Raw genomic sequence first — 17709 nt, 5'->3', positions numbered from 1 at the left:
ACGAACGTGAGATCTGACCTGAGCTGAAGTCAGAGGCTTAACCGACTGAGCCACCCAGGCGCCCCAGGAAATAATTTCTCTAGAACCTCCAAAAAGAGCATAGCCCTACCTACCCATTTTGGACTTCTGACTTATGGAACTATAATATGATAAACTTCCATTGTTTTAAACTGAGAAGTTTGTGGTAATTTTTTATATCAGCAATAGAATAGTAATGCAGTTATGGGTTTTTTTTAAAGCTTATTTAATTATTTTTGAGAGAGACAGAGACTGTGCAAATGAAGGAGGGGCAGAAAGAGAGAGGGAGAGAAGCAGCACAAGCAGGCTCTGTGCTGGCAGCATAAAGCCTGATGCGGGGCTTGAACTCATGAAGCCAAAGCCAGAAGATCATGACCTGAGCCGACACCAAGAGTCAGTCGCTTACCCGACTGAGGCACCCAGGAGCCCCAATACAGTTATGTTATAAAGAAAGTCATCTTTTAGAGACACATAATTAAATATTTACAAAATAAATGATACGATGTCTAGAATCTGTTTCAATATAATAGGAGTCAGGGCAGATTACAGAGGGATTTGGATGAGGCAGGATTGTTCATAATTGTGGGTGCTGAGTGCTGGGTGCATAGGGTCCATTATAGTATTCAACTTTTGTGTATTTTAATTTACTTCGTTTATTTTTAAAGATTTTATTTTTAAGTAATCTCTACACCCAAGGTGGGGCTCAAACTCACAACCCCAAGATTAAGAGTTTCATGCTCCACTGACTGAGCCAGTCAGGTGCCCCTACTTTTGTGTATTAAAAATTAAACACATATACACACATAAGAAAAAAAATAGTTAAGTTTAAGTATTATGACTTAAAAGACTCTAAAGACCTAGGTTGATGAAATCCAAGCTGTACTAGGAGTGGTGATACAGCCAGAGTGAAAGTATTATCAGGACCAGAAGTGAGAGGGACCATTCATCAAGGCGGCACTGGGGACTCCAGAACCTAAGGACCCCAGTCCAAGAAAGGGGCTCGAGGCAAAATAAATGTGTGAGGCCCCAGGGAAGTGGATTTCAATATGCGCAAAAGAACAGAAAGGGAATTCAGAAGAATTGAACGGTCAAGGAGTAAAGGACATTCCATGCTTCACAGGGCAAAAAATGCTATGCGCTATCTCTTAGACTCCCAGTCACCTTTGCCCTCAAGGGTAGGTGGGTGACCACTTCTGTCCACCATTTTCCCAGTTCTCTTGAACTCACACTGCCCTGATTATACTTTTCCTTTTGTCAGATACCATTTCCTGCTATTTCCATTATCACCTATATTAGTTTGCCTTTCTACCTTTCCAATCAACTTCTCTTGGTGGTTTGTTTTTTTCTTTACTTTTTAAAAATTTTTTACCAACCACCATGTTGGTTTACTAATCTGTATTTATTGAGATAGTGGGCCCAAAAGAGAAGGGTCAGTAGCTTACCTACACAGTACAGGTATGTAAGTGAAATCTGCCCTTGATTTTGAATAAAGCAAAGCTTTCATTATCAAGATTATGAGGTTTAATATAATTGGAGGCCAAACCAGTGCCTTAAAGAGAATTCATCATAAGAGAGGGAAGGAGAGGGACGCCTGGCTGGCTCAGTTGGAGGAGTGTGCGACTCTTGATATTGGGGTTGTGAATTCAAGTCCCAAGTTGGGTGTAGAGGTTACTTAAAAAAAAAAGAAAAGGGGAAAATAATTGGAAGACAAATGACAGTAGCTTTAATAAAAAAGAACAGCTCATGGGAAAGAGCAGACAGTGAAATCATCTGCAAGACTTGCTAAGCATGAGGATGATGCTTCAACAACAGGGGTGAATCTTGGAGACATAATGCGAAGTGAACGAAGCCAGATGGAAAAGTGAATGTACTGAATAAGTCCATCTATAAGATATCCAACAACAGGCAAAAGTAATTATAACGATAGAAGCCAGAATACTGGTTACTTGGTTGGGCGGAGTGTGTTCTTGGCTGGGAGTAGCCATAAGATTTTCCGGGGTGCTGAAAATTATAACCTGATGTTGGTGTGATAATGTAGGTGCATACCTGTGTAAAACTTAATTGGGTTGTACATTTATGTTCATTTCAGTTCAAATGTCACCTTTTACTCTCTCAAGAAATAGGCACATGGGGAACTAATTGTGGAGTGTTCATTATCAACAAATAGACAGCATTTAGGTGCTTTTCACACATTATCTTCTTTAACCTTCACTCTAAGACAATATCTCCAGTTGATTTCATCCACTTTTAGTTCACAGTATTATAGTGACTTGTTACAAATAATAGGCTATAAACCCTGTAGGTGCTATACACAGTGCCTCGAATGTAAGTTCTTGAAGGACTTCCAGAAATGTTTGAGGACCCTACCCTATCTTCTCAATTAGTTGGCTCGAAATATGAAAAGAAAACCATTTCAGTAATGGTCCTGGCAGGAAGAAAAAGTACAGTCACATGTGATTTTGAAGAGAACTGAAGGAATTATTTACAGAGATGTGGGTGGATTTAAAGGAACTATCAAGAGATATTGAGGTTGCCCAGGTATTAGGAAAACTGAAAGACGGAAGCTGTACCTGTTCCCCCCATTTCCTGAAGGCCCAGCGAGGCTCAATCCCTGGAAGGAGAGCCCTTTCCTGGAGGTGTTATGGAACCAGGGCTATTGCCAGACTGAGATCCTAGGCAGGAAGGGAGTGGTGAAGAGGTTCCCTCAGACACATGACTATAATCACTCCTGAGAGTACATGCCATTGGCCAAACCAGCTGTTGAGAGTGATAGCTACTGAAGGTTAAGTCCCCTGGGGCACAGAATAAGGCAAAGAAGGGGGAAAATTCATGGGGTGGGGGGGATGGCTCAAATGCAGAATAACCAGCACAAATAGTGTAAAGTCAAAATTGAGGCTTCTTGAGTGGCTCAGTCGGTTGAGCATCCGACTTCAGGTCAGTTCACGATCTCATGGTTTGTGAGTTGGAGCCCCACATGGCACTCTATGCTGTCAGCTCAGGGCCTCTTTCAGATCCTCCGTCTCCCTTCCTCTCTCTCTGCCCCTTGCCCGCTTGGCTTGAGCTCTCTGTCTCAAATATAAATGAGTAAACATTTAAAAAAGTGTAAAATCAAAATTAATAAATGTTTTAATTAAATGTGCAAAGGATATTCCATCAGCTGGTCAGCTAGTTATACAATATTTTATGAGTACTTCTAAAAATGTTTGATTTTGCTGAAGGGTATGAAAAAAAACCCTACTTCTTTTGAAGATCTTAAAATCTCTGTGAGCACACTCTCTCTCTCTCTCTCTCTCCGTCTCTCCTCTTTGGACTCAGTATAAGATCCTAGAGTGTTCAATTTGTCTTACACATCTTGGCATCCCCACCTCTAGCAGAGCTGCGTCAATAGCATTCAATAAATATTTGGTGTTTGAATGAAGAACTGAGTGAATGTAATAAATGGCCAAGTATAGTGTATAATGTTCATTGAGTTTATGTCAGTTTCATAGCATATAAAACACTTGATTTTGCCCAAGTCAGCTTCAATTTCATACATTTTGTTGGTAAAACACTAATTTATGTTTTTGTGGGTTTTTTTTTTTTTTAATGTGGGATCCATTAAAGAAAGACCGGGGTTTGGTTTTCTGTTAGATTTGAGTAGCACTTTCTCATCTGTGAAGTAAGTGTCACAGATTTTATTATCCTTATTTTTCAAATGAAAAACTGAGGCATGGTAAGATTCTACAGAAATCTAGTTAGTGGATGATAGACTCGGGATTTAAGACAAAAGTTCAAACCTCCTGATACAGCTGTGTCCTTTGACAAGACAGTCTTCTTGTTAGACAAGCGTCTCTCTTCATATCATGGACTTCACCTCTTGATATTTTTCCAAAAACCTTACTATTTTGAAGTTAGGAAAAGAGGTATATTGTAACCACCAACAACAATACTAAAAATTTATATCTTACTGGTAACGTGTTCTTGGTTTAATGAGGGAAAATGGGCAATTTGTTAGAAACAAGGATCTGAAGAGGTTTGTAAACTCAGTTACTATGTTAATTAGTTATTTAATACCTACTCTATGGATTTTTTCCATTAAGGTGGAAATATGACTGGTGAGTTTATCAGAGATGCCTTGGATCCCTAGCTTCTGCCAGGCTGTTAGGCTTTTGTGTTTTAGGGAGAAAGGAATGGGAAAACTTGAGGGAGACTTCACCAGTTGTCCTAAAATGTTAACTTTACCTATGCAAGTATATCATTTCAATATAAGCATGTGTGCTGATGCAAATCTAGATTAAATTTTGCTTATCCAGGAAAGAAGACCATCTTTTGATTTTGATGGACTAACACAAAAGGAAGTAATCAAACACATTTGTGATATAGGAGTATTTTGCACTGGATTTGGGCAGGGTGAGGATGAGGTATCTTTTTTAAGGTTATCAAAGGTTTTGGACTGAGCCAGAACTGTAGAAGCAAATGGATAGAAACAAATCTGAGATTTGAAAAACAATCATGAAAATTTGGATTTTCCTCAGCCTTAGTTCTTATTCTTTCAGTTCAGGTATTCTCCTTATTTTCGTTTTCTAGGCAAAATTAATTGAATAGGTCATAATAGTAGGTATTCATCCATCCATTCATTCAATGAATTTTTACCAAACTCCTACAATGTGCAAGGTGCTTCCATATAATGTAAAAGAAAGGGATGTTCTGACCTATGCTAACAGCATGAAAAAGCAGTCACAAGTTTATTTTGGCAAAGGGGGAAAAGGAAAAGCAGAGTATAAGTACATAAAAGAATTATTATTAAACATTTCTATACATAGTCTATGATGAAAGCATGTGGCTTATGACAGGGTAAAAGGGATAGAAAGGTTCAGGTATATTAATGTTCAGAAGCTGATTCTGCCACTTATTTGCTATTTAATATTCAATTTCCTCATCTATAAATTGGGAATAAGGACACTTACCTCATAAGAACTTTGTGAAAGAATATTATGAAAATTGACAATTATAAGTCCGAAGAGGCTAACGGATTCTCTCAGCATATGGTAGCTGTCACCATTATGAATAACTCATACTTACTGTAAGTCACACTTCTATAAAGGCTTTGATGAACATAGTTATTGATAAGATGTTTTAATAGAGATAATGCAAATGACATTTTTAGAGGAAAGGCTTCAGTAATATCATAGTAAAAACAGGAATATGGGAGGCAGATGAGGTGCCTGTGAGACAGGCAATTTAATAATCAGAGTACAGTATTTCTACTTGATAAAGGGTCTATAGATGAAAAAGATGCATAAGTGACAACCCAAATCTTTCTGATATCACAGAATGTAAAGATGAATTTCAAATATTTCCATTGCATCAGGATTAGGAAGACAATGGCCAATAATTAAAAATTTAAGCACCCTCATCCCTTCAAACCCTACTAAGGATCTGCTTAAGCTTTTTCTTTAATCTTAAAGATACCCTTTTGGCCTTTAAAAACATTTTTGAACCTTCATCTTGGACCATTTCGACATTCCTTACTAAGTGGTGTACACTACACAACTGGTATGACCAAATCTCTCTTTAGTATTTGAGTAATAGTGGCCTAGTTTTTCTATGTCACCTTAAAGTTTTCTTGAATTTTGCATGAACATTTATTTCGGCAGTTTGATTTTGTGCTATTAGCCAATGTTTAGATGCAATTAAAAAAAACACTTTAATTTAGCCTTCGTTTAATATTGTAAAAGTTCTGTATGAAAATAATTTTATTCTGCATTGTAGAAAATGGATATATTCCACCATTGTATGTGTGTGGGTTTTTTCCCCATTTTTTTGTTTGTTTTTTAGTTTTAGGCTTCAATTTCCTAATTATGATTTTAAAAATACAATATGCCCTATACACTAAGTTTAGCCGATCACAGATGAAAAACCTACATCCAGCTTTTCAGAGTTGGAGAGAGAAGGCCTGCCAATGGGTTACTTTTCGCTAACACAGCACATTGTATTATTTTTCAAACAAAAGTTTTAAATCTGCTTATTTATACCCAACCTTACAACGAGGGATGGGATTTTTTCTCGGATTTTCTGTTTGCCACATTTTGTGCGGAGTCTTGGGCGAGTTCAGGGCTATTTTTACGACGTCCCCCTTCCCCTTGGTGCGACCTCCACCTGCACAACCGCTGGAGGAATATCCACCAGAGACCCCAAAATGCACTTTTTGGACGCTTTCAAGTAGCCTCAAACTAGTGAGAAAATGGCTTTCCCCTCGGGTTAACCTCGTCCCGTTAGCTCAAGCCAGGGCTCAGAGGTACAACTTAATTCAGAATGTGGAGCTGGGGGAATGCGTGGCACAAACCCATGGGGGAGGGGGGTGGGAAGCTGTTTCAAGGAATATGCTGCAACCCGCGAAGGAGTGGCTTTGCTCAAGCTGCTCTAAAGAGTTGCATTTTCTTTGCTCATCGAACTTGCTTCAGTTCCTAGGAAATCGCCTGCCTTTTCGGTGCGTGGTCAGTGTGGGTGGTGACAGAGAGTCAAAGGCAAGGGCCAAGGGGAGCAAGTTCCCGCGATGGAACTTGAAGCGGATTCCGGGGTCGTCTCAGTTAGGGGCCCGTCACAGTCTTGGGTGCAAGGGCTGTGACTGGCTTTTTTCTTTTTTTTTTTTTTTTTTTTTTTTTTTTTTTTGGCGGGAGGGCAGATAGTGGGGGGAGGATGAAGGAAAACTACTAAGGGCTTTCCTGGGCTGGCAGCGTCTCATGGCCCGCCACCGCTCACGCGGCCTTCCGGCAGTGCCCCCAGCTCGGGTCCCGCACGCGGCGGCGGTCATAGGGCGTGCTTGCCGCAACCACCGGGCACGCGGGCCAGCCGGGGAGGGGGCGGGGCGGCGGTGGCGGTTGCGGGGCATGCGCGGCTCCGCGCGCGGCTTCTCAAATATGGCGGCGGCGGTGTGAAGACCGGTACTGGCTCGCGGGACCAGAGTCACAATTTCGCTCCTTTCGCTGACAAGACTCGAGGTGCGTGGCGACTCTGGGCCCCGTGAAGACCAGAGAGGCAGATCCGTGGCATCTGGTCTCTGGTCGTTGTCCCCGGGCGGTCGGGTGGCCGGGAGCCCTCAGTGGCGCGTCCCGCGTGAGTAACGCCCCCTTACCGCCCCGCAGGGTCCGGCCTTAGCTTGGCCCCTTACCCGCGTGGCCCACCTTTGGCAGCCTCACCTAAGAGGCCAGAACTCCCCTGCCCCATCTAGCGCCCTCCGCGACGCCTCGTAGCCGCTTTTGCGCAGCCCCTCTCATCCCCCCGGGGCCCCGTCTCCGGTCACGGGCCCATCGCTCGGGCGGCGTTTGGTCGTTGTGTCGCTCTTTAGCTGCCCCCCTGGCCCGAAGCGCGGACAGGACTCCTCGGAGCATCCTCTTGCTGTGGGTGGGGCTGGGTTGGGGGGTACCGAGCTGGGGCCCCCGGGGCAGCGCTGGCGGGCGGTGGGGCTGAGGAGCAGGGATGACTTTGCCTGGTCTGGGCTGAAGCCCGCCCGGTTACCTTCTGGGGACTTGTGAGAACTTTTGGAGTTTGGGAGGGAAACGTTAGCCCGGAAGGATGCGCCCGTGGCGGAGCGCGGGCTCGGGTCCCGGAGCCAGGTGCCCGTCGGACTCGCGCCCCGGGACTCCCGGCGGTTGGCTGCGGGTGGAGGTGGGGGGCGCCGGTGCCTTGCCTTCGGGGGAGAAGTGGGGCGGGAGGGGTGCGGCCCTCCTCGCGTGTCTGTGGGGGGGGGGCGGGGCGCGGAGAGCCGGGCTCCAACTCTCCCAAGGAGCGGCCAGGCGGCCGCTGTGCTTTCGCCGCCTGACCTGGGCTCGGGACCATTAGTGCCTTCTTTAAGGGACAGCGTTCTTGGTTTTTCCACCTGACTAGTGGTTGTGCTGCATCCTAGTGTAAAATCGCCAAATCGCCAGAGGGAGAGCTAGCAGGCGAATGTAATAGATTTTGCACCTTGAGGTTGTGCATAGCTTGGAGGGCTGTAATTTGCCCCCTCCCCCTGCCCTCAAGTATTTGGCCAGCACCGGTATTTACAGATTCCTATTTAAGACTATTGATTTTTTTTAAAGTTGTAAAACATTGGTCGTTCATTTTAAAGTGTGATTATAATTTGAAATTAGCCTTGATCTTGAAGAACTAGATTAGTATTTATGATTTATCTGTTAAGGTGACATCAGGATGTCTCTAGAAAGTGAATGAATCTGTTAGTAGGGGGAAACTAAGGCAGGGGAAGTGGATACTTCCTTATACAAAATTATCAGGGATAGTTTTCTTTACCAGAACAACTGCAGATGGTGCATTTTTAATACTCGCACAGCTACTCATATTTCTGTATGGGCAAAGAGTATTATAAGATATATAACATTTATGGACTACAACTTTCTATGACAGACAATTCTATTATAACAGTAGTTCATAGATTGATTTAATTCTTTTCAATAGCAGTGCTTGGGAATGTTCTTCAAAAATGACAAATTTGCCTTTCTTGCCGTTCTTTTTCTTAATTACTCATGAAATAATGTATTTCCAGGGGTGTGTGTTATTTTCGGTCTGGTTTTGTATATTTAATGGGAGGATTGTGAAAATAAGCTTTTGGAAATGAGTCCAGTTGGGATTTTGAGAAAGGAGTGAATTTATAAGCACTCACCTTATGCTTTGTATTTGTTTTGCTATAGTTTTATCCATTGTCTTCACAACAGCCTGATAGGTTTTTTCAAACCCTTAAATTTAAAACTGCTTTGAAACTTTTGAATGAATGTCGTATGTATCACACAACATTATAAGCTGAAGGGTGTATATCTGTTTCCTAGAGATCCTGATTTGTTTTGAAACTATTTGGAAGAAAAGATTAATGTAACTGAACTACATTATGTGTGAGGTTACCTTAAAGCTAATGATGTCATGGTATGGGCAAAAATCATTGGAGTCAGTCTTAAAGAGGTGGTATCAGTTTTTCTCGTTAGGCAATTGGTCAGTCTTTTTATGTTTCAATCAATACATCTTTATTAAGTGCCTGTGCTGTCTGTAGTATAGAGTTTGGTTCAAGGTGCATTTACTCATAGGCTATGTGTGTTGACTTTTGGGTGTTTAAGACTTCTTATCAGTAGTTTATTCCTGAAAATTTCAAAGTTATAGGTTAAAAAATCAATATGAATGTAAAACAACTAGTTCTTTTATTTTAGGCAAATTTAGGGAGTCAGTCATAATTCTCTAAACAAATTCTGGTGTAACTAAATTATTTCTGATTTGTGTGATATTAACTTTGTGCCTTTTTATGATTGCATAAAGACATACATTTTATGAGAGATTATTTTGTAGGTCATACAGATAAACATACTGGTTAGGCTTGAGAAGAAAAATGAATTATTGGTGTAAATTGAAATCTCTGTGTGCTCTGGAGATTGAGTCTTTTTTAATGCTAAATAACGTCATTTCTATGACCTAGTAGTTTAGACTGTGACTGACTGATAATTTAGAGCACTTGCTTTTTTCAAAATGTTTCAGAAATCTCTGAGCTCAAAAATAACTAAGGGTTAAGATGGCCAGCTATAAGCCAGATGTGACTCTTATTTTCTTTTGGGTTTGTTCTTTTTTAGCTGCTTGCCTGTTCCTCCCAGATGCTTCCTATCTCCCCTCTTCCTGCCTCCCTGTTCCCTTTGCTGTTCATTGACTGTTTCCGCATCAGTGAAATGGTCAGGGTAATCCTGCACTGCCTTGTGGAGAAATAATTGATGATAGTAAGGCTGTTGAAAAGGCTGAATAAATACCAAGTCTTTTGAATGAAAATGATGTAGCCCCTTGTTCTATTTAAGGAAAATCCAAATACCAATTTTAGTTTGAGCTCTTGGGGGAGAGAATATGGAGGGAGAGGAGAAAAATTTCGCCTGAATAGTTTACTGCCCCTCTCTTTGAGTTAATAGAAATGATATTTGTAATTTTAGTAACTGGAACATTGGAGGATGCAAAAGATCCTGTATTCTTTAAGTTTTATTAGTGACCTCTAGTGTTTTTTTTGTTTTGGCCAGGTTACCCTGTCTCCCTTTTCCCCTTTATGCCAGTTCTATTCTGATTCCAGCTGTGAATGGAAATCTGTGGTCAGTTTCTCTTTTAGTTCACATCCCTGGGAGTTTCATTGTCTCCTCATAATCATATTCCTGGTTTTTAGGATACACAAGATGTGAACAAAGTGAGCTCTGCCAGCCATCAGTGTTAGAACCCTGAGACTATGGTGTGAATATAGGTCTGGCATTGCCAGGAGATGTTTTGTACTTTGAAGTGAGCAAATCAAGGACCCCTAAGAATTTTAAGAACATTATTAATGTCTGAAAATTACTACGTAATATCTCAGGATTTGGAGCGATAGTTAATTTCAGGAGCCAAAACCCTGGAAATTTTGAAAATGGCTGATGTTGATTTTGAAAGAAAAAAATTCACCCTTTCCTGGCTTGAGGTCTTAATATTTATGATCCTTTTGTCTTAGGGAAATAGATGAAAGAAACGACTGCTGTTTATTTTATGTTAGAATAGGTTGGTATAATTTAGTGGTAAGTTTTCCAGGCTCTAAATAGTTGGGCTTTGGTTACTCTAAGTATAGAAATGCCTTTACTATAGTGATAACATCTCATTTTTAAAAAGATAGCAAAGGTGGTGGTTCTTAAAGCTGGATAACTTGAAAATAATTTTAGAAAAACCAGCTAAGGTTTGGAATGTGTATATGTTCTTTGGTTTTCATGAGTAAGGCATTTTTGTTTAGTTTGTCTTTATGTTGTCTGATATAAGTAAGCCCTAGCCACCTTAGAAATATAGTGATTTTTATGCTAAATGATTTCTACTAAACATATGTCCATCCCTAAACCTTTACTTGCATTTTTTTTTTGGCATGTGGTGGAAAGGTTTTGATGTAAAAAATGAGGCTATCTTATTGTGTGAAAAGCAAAGGATTTGAGGCTCCTTTAGGCAGTTTATATGATGGTGCTGTTCAATATAATTTCATACTCATCTCACCTAGGCTAGATGAATTCCTTATTTAACCAAAGAGTAAAAAAAAAAAAAAAAAAGCTTTTTTATTAGTGAAGAGCTGGGAAACATTTGAAGATAGAGAGCATTTGACTACCTACTACTTGTGACCTGTGTTTATGGCTGTGGCTCTGCCCCTTCCTAAGTTTATGGGAGCAAATTGTTGTAAGAGCGGAAAGAGTGCCCACCTTTTGTGGTAATGTGCCATTGTAAACTTCAGAAGGGACAGAAACACTGCAATTTAGGGCATACCTTTAGGATACTTTATTTTCTCACAGAAAAGTTGGTGGGACTCTCTTTGCTTCTTTTCTTTAGAATACATACTTGATTTTCTCAACGTAAGGATTTCTCAACGTAAGGTATTGGATTCCAGACATAAACAACTTCAATTGTACCTTGACAGAATCTTTTAAATTAGGTACGTGTATTGACAGGGTTCTTACTTTCTTTAACATTTGGTCACTTTTCTTATCTTTTATCATTTTAAGCTAGTTTAAAATTTTGATTATGCTTTTAGTTTTAAATTAACAAATCACATGTGTTTCTTCTGTTACGTTGCCTCTTTGTACAGTTGTAAACATGTACTTTTTGCTGTGAAACTTTTTTTTTCTTCCATTTGAAAGATTTAAAATATTATTTGGTGTATTTCCTAATACACTTTAATGTTATTTGAAAAATAATGATCAGTACTTATTTTTTATTAACTTGGTACAGTTTCATATATCTGTTTAAATGAAACACATCATCTTTGATGATTATTAAAAGAATTAAAATGCAGTACCCGATACTGGTAAGTACCTTTAAATTTTGCTTTGTTTTAGATTAGAAACTCTGATTTGAGATTTTTTGGATTGAAATTTTGAGAAGTTGTAGAAATATTTAAATGAATAATTTGCTGACACCTGCCTCATGTTTTAAGTATTGCATGGGATGTTTAGTTTTCTGGTCACTTCAGATTGTGGTTTATTGCATGCTTTTCTATAGTCTGTTGTCTAGCAGGGATTGTTGTTGTCATCATTTCCATTATTTCTTGTAGGGCTGGTGTTGGAAACCATAAATCTAGACTGCTGTGATAATAGGAACAGGCTGTAACCTGACCCAGTTCTTTTGTCAAAATGTCACAGTGAGAGCTGCCTGTAGTAAATTGACATGCCCTGCTATTAACTTCAGTCCTCCGCAAATGTCGGTGGGCAGCATGTCTTTGGGCAATTAGCCTGTGGCTGTGCTTTAAAACCTTAGGAATTTACAACTATAAACTGGGATTTTGGCAACCCTTGACTTGTCTTTCATTTATCTGTTTTCTGAAATAGCATACTTCTTAAGTAAACACATAGTTTTCACATAAATTATTTTAAATTTGCAGATAAGTAATTATTTCAACTTGTAGACTATAATTTTTGAGATAAATTAAAATTTCTTAAAATGTTATTTTCTTCTTGGGTTTGTTTTGCAGAGAAAAAGATTAATTTCTAATTTGTTGGGGTAGACTTACTAAAGCAAAAATAAAATTGCTCCTCTAGAAACCTTAATTTCCTCCAGAAGGCTAGATTTAATAAATCTTCACTACCAAAAATGTTCATTCTTAATATTGATTATTCACAATTCAGAGATGGAATTTTATAATTATAGCATTAGAATTCAAAGTTTTTTTTCTGATTACTTTTATAGATAGATAATAGCAGAGAAGGGGAAATTTGATTATTTACTTGAGTGAATTGAGTAGGTATTTTGAAATCTTTAAGTAATGAATCATGTCCAATTCTAACAAGTTATGTATGGCCATACAATGGATATATACACTTTTTCTATCTGTTATTAGGATAACCATCATTACCAGAAGTAAAAAAAAGTAAGTTAAAAGAGCCAGCTGCTCTTTGTCAAAGGAAAATATGTAGCTTTAATGTATTTCACTTAAATCAATATGAGTTTTTGCATTTAGGCATAAATATGAAATACTTCTTGAAATCAAAGTAATAAACTGTTTTCAAGTCAAAATGAAAACTTAAAGGTGCTGTCTTAAATGCAGTTAACTCAGGCTTCTCTATCATCCTTTTACATATTGACAGGGCAGTGAGGAGCTTTTTTGTTTGTTGTTCAATTTTGCAGAACAGTGTTGTTATAACAAGATAGACTAAAAAAGAAAAAAGTTGTGCTATTTCATTAATAGTTTCTGGCAAATTATGTGTGTGTATAACTTTATCACTTCTTCTAACATTTTCTTTAAAATTACCAGCAAGCATATTTGTGAACTTCTCCTAGCCTTGAAACTTCTCAAGGGGATATAATAAAATATTTATGCAACCAAATTATTTTGTGTGTAGCCACTGTGTCTTTTCCTTTTTGTGCACTTGAATATTGATTTAAAGCATGTGTTTTAGTTCCAACTGTAATGTAATTGGAATTTATAAACTGAATTCTGGTATAGCATATATTCCTAGTTCTTCCTAAAAAACCCCACATCTGTAATAGTGACCAGTTTACACTGTGGCCTGTCTTTTTGAGATCTCAGACATCCTAGAAATCAAATTCAGAGTGAAAAATAAAAGGTCTATTAGATGTTGGGAAGGAGGACGATGTGGGGAGTGAGGGACTCTCTCATCTCACAGAATTTTCTCCATGGCCCATTGACCTAGACTTGTGTAAATTTAGCCATAGCAGATTAGATATTGCAGAAAGGAGCAGGGAAGAATAATGACAGCCAAAAGAAAAGCTCTCCTTCCTCCCATTTTTTTTTTTTAAGCCACAGTGTCCTGGGACTCTATGGTTTAGGTATAAGTAACCTGTAGCACAACAGATTATATTAACTCATTTAGCAAACATTTAGGGGACCCTACCTATGATAGACCCTGTTGGATAGGCATGGGAGGATACAAAGATGATGCAGACATAATACTGCTCTTAAAAACGTATTTCTGCCAGGGGAGATAAAGCATGTACACAAACACGGCAGAAGAATTTTAGCAAAATTGTTAATCATTCAAGGACCTAGGTCCAAATCTAACTACGTGATCTTGTGCAGATCTTTGAGCCTCAATATTCTTTTTTTTTTAATTATTTAAAAAACTTTTTGGGGTGCCTGAGTGGCCCAATTGGTTAAGCGTCCAATTTTGGGTCAGGTCATGATTTCATGGTTCACGAGTTTGAGCCCTGCGTCAGGCTCTGTGCTGATAGCTCAGGGCCTGGAGATTGCTTTAGATTCTGTGTCTACCTCCCTTCTGCCCCTCTCCCGCTCTCTTTTTCTCAAAAATAACTAAGAGCATTTAAAAAAATTTTTTTAAGTGTTTTTTAAAATTTATTTTTGAGAGAGCGAGACAGCGTGAGGAGGGGAGGGTCACAGAACCTGAAGCAGGCTCCAGGCTCTGAGCTAGCTATCAGCACAGAGCCTGACGTGGGGCTCGAACCCACGACTGTGAGATCATAACCTGAGCCGAAGCCGGACGCTCAACTGACTGAGCCACCCAGGCGCCCCAACTAAGAGCATTTTTAAAAAAAGAAGAAGAAAATCCTTTTTTAAAAGTAGTCTCCACACCCAATGAAAGACTTGAACTCCTGACCCTGAGATCAAGAGTTGCATGCTCCACTGATTGAACCAGCCAGGCATATTCTTAAGTTTTAAGTGGACATTAATAATAGTAACAACCCTACAAGCTTGTAATAGGCTTTAGCTAGGTAAAATGTATATAAAGGCCCTAGTAGGGTACTAGACATTTAGCAAGAGTTCAGTAAGTGACATCTCTTGGTACTTATTATTACCATTTTCATCACCACCATCATTAGATCCTAGGGACCATAATCTTCATTTTCTTCTGCCTCGTGGATCCATTCTATCTAGGGTGCATGATGTGTCTCCTTACTTTTCCCTTTTAAAGTATGAACAGTGTATTGAAACTCTGTCTTTTTGGTGTCTTACAGACTTAGATTAAATCATTTTTCTTTCACTGCCAGCTTTCTGATCTTCAGTATCAGCAGAACTTGGTAATTGGTAAGATACTGGACAAAGGAGAAAGAGAATCAAATATGACTTCTAATTCAGAAAGATTGGGTATTAGTAATGCCTATTAAAAAGCAAGCAGAGAGTCACTTATTTTGGAAGGAAGATGAGTTTGATTTCTTAAATATGTAATGTTGGAGGTGGTTGTGAGGCATTTAGCTTAATGTTCAGTTGGCTAGACTAGAAATTTTGGAGCAAGATTGGGAGTAGAGATGCTGATATATGAATCATTCACATAGGGGTGTTGCATCAAACATGGTATAGAATGAGATTCTAGATTTGAAAATTACTAGAATATGGAGGAAAAGACTAAGTGATTTGAGAAGATCAATGGCTAGGACAGAAGGAGGAAGTAGACGCAGAGGGATAATAAAGGTAGGACAGCCAGAGAACCTGAGGCTCAGATATGAGGAGTGTCTGGAATGAGGGGTGACCTATCACTCCTGAAGTGTCAAGGAGAGTAAGGACTGAAACACTGAACTGGAATTAGGATGTCTGGGAATTAGGGTCTTGGAAAGCAGTTGTAGGAAAAGAAGGAAGATTGCAAAAAGTAACCATATTGCAATAAGTAAGGTGTCCCAGAAACTCTTTGTGTTTTGGGTGTTCTATTTATTACCAAAATCTCACTCATCAGGAAGAGGTTAGTCTGGTAAATGTATAGTACAGTAGAGAATTTTTTTACACTGATAAAAATTTGATGTTGTCTCAATTTAAGGCCACTTTACTCTTTCATAAAATGTGGATATTAATATCTGCCAGATGGGCGGTTCAGTGAACAAGTCTAATAATAAATGCTCAAGTTTGGGCATTAAATATTCCCACCTATGGGACTTTTGCTTGGGAAATATGTAGCAAACTTTGCTCTTGGTGCGGGAACAGATTTATCTTTTTCAGCTTAACATCTGTATTTTGTTTATTTTTATATACCCTTTCAGGTTGAGATTCTGTATAATTCCATTCATTTTATAATATCTGACCAATGGCCTGAACTTGAAAAGGACTCTGGGATATTTCTTCCCTTGTTAAATTCCTGCCCTTGTCAAAATGTTTACCTTCATTGACTCTTCAGATAGTGGTCTCTAATTAGAGACTCAAGGTGTATTACCTTATTTTTAAAACAAAACAAAAAGAATGGAAAAGCAAAACAAAAAACTGAAGCAAACAAGTAATGGAAGGGCCCTGTAATCTTGGAATTATAGGCCCATAAACTTGCTAAACAGTTCTTTACAACTCTTTCTGGGGAAAAAAAAAAGTAGACTTTTAGAATCAGTTCAGAGCAACAGGAATTGTAGGTTTAATAATTCCACTATTAATCGTTGTTTACATTGTTTAATTGTATTGACAAAATGGCTGAAGACAGTGCAGGATTTTTCAAAGCATTGGTTGATTTCTTATCAGCTTCTAATTCTACAAGAAGATACAATCTTCAAAACAAATGGTTTTTAAAAGATCCCAGATTATTGGTGCTTGTTCAAAGTCTGCTAGATACAGCAGCTAGGTTTAGTGTAACTGTGGTATTTTGGTAAAATAAATGTCAGTGTCAGACACTTATTATGAAATAGTGCTAACCTAATACTTTTTTAAAGGCTAGTTTACATTTGAAAAAGGACTTTTAATACAGTGAAGTTGTTCCTTAGATGCATTCAGTGAAGCAACATCTCTATAAGCTGGCAAAAACAAAGCAGAGCTTTTAATTGTTTTTCTTGTCCAAATTTTCTCTCATATAACATGGAGAACTACTTTGGGAGTCTTGAGTCTTTCTTAAAAGTGCTGAAGCAGTTCACAGTATGTTGAGAGCAAAATTAAGCTTTTCTGTTGTTTCCTCTATAGATGACGACTGTGTGAGATGTGTCCTTATTTCTAAAAGAATGTTAGGCTCTTAATTTTTTCCAGAAAGACAGCAGCTGTGCTTTGTGCATATCTGGTATGTAAGTCATATTGATATGTTCTTAGCTGCACAGTCTATCTTTATTTGAGGCACTGGGAATTCATCTGTGAGTTGATGTTATCTAGTATTTACCAATAGATCATGGTCTATTCTTTAGACGTCTATGATCTCTGCTTTTGTATTGTGATAAAAGACATAGGTGAATTACTGTGTAATGCTGGGGCATTTTAAGAGGGACAATAAAACTTTTATGTTTTCTCAAATTATACTCAAAGATAGTTTCTATTAAATTAACCAGTATTCCTTTACATCAGGATCTGTCCATATTCCTCCTGGTTATTCAGTCCTAGGAAGATGTTTATCTTTCCCATTGACTTTGTATGTATTTTTATCTTGTAGTGAAACTTTATATAGACCAAAGAGACATTAATCATTCCGGTTGGGTACTCATTTTTTTCCAACTAGTACATTTTGATTTGCTCTTTTTAATAATGAAAGCCCCATCCTTTTATAAGTATGTTTTTATCTTGAAACTGCTAATCCTTTTTAAAAGTAGCATGGTATAGGATATAGCAATTATATAGAAATGGTGAAAAGTTTTGGTGATCAAACATACTTAAAAAATGTTCAATAAATATATCATAAACTTCAAAATTAATCCAGTGTTCTAGTAAGTATATTTTCCATCTTCCATGGTGTTTATCACTTTTTAGATTACAAAATAAGCACTAATTTTTCTCCTGTTTCAAGTGTTAATCTTGAGAATAGTGGAGTGTTTTTTTAAGGTATGAAGTTTTAAAAGGCA

The 17709-nt window shown here is 38.6% G+C and overlaps 1 protein-coding gene across 1 annotated transcript in view; it reads left to right on the top strand.

Moving 5' to 3' along the window:
• The first annotated feature begins 6922 nt into the window (after positions 1-6922).
• The window catches only part of SCML2 (Scm polycomb group protein like 2), a 101777-nt gene continuing 90990 nt past the window's right edge, over positions 6923-17709 (top strand). The window contains exon 1 of the mRNA XM_029930266.1: positions 6923-6998. The gene's annotated coding sequence lies outside the window, so the exon portion shown is untranslated. The remainder of the gene's footprint in view (positions 6999-17709) is intronic.

Source organism: Suricata suricatta, chromosome X, assembly GCF_006229205.1.
Source record: "Suricata suricatta isolate VVHF042 chromosome X, meerkat_22Aug2017_6uvM2_HiC, whole genome shotgun sequence".
NCBI classification, from domain to species: Eukaryota; Metazoa; Chordata; class Mammalia; order Carnivora; family Herpestidae; genus Suricata; species Suricata suricatta.
Note: the sequence above shows the minus strand (reverse complement) of the source record. Positions and strands in the feature narration are given on the sequence as shown.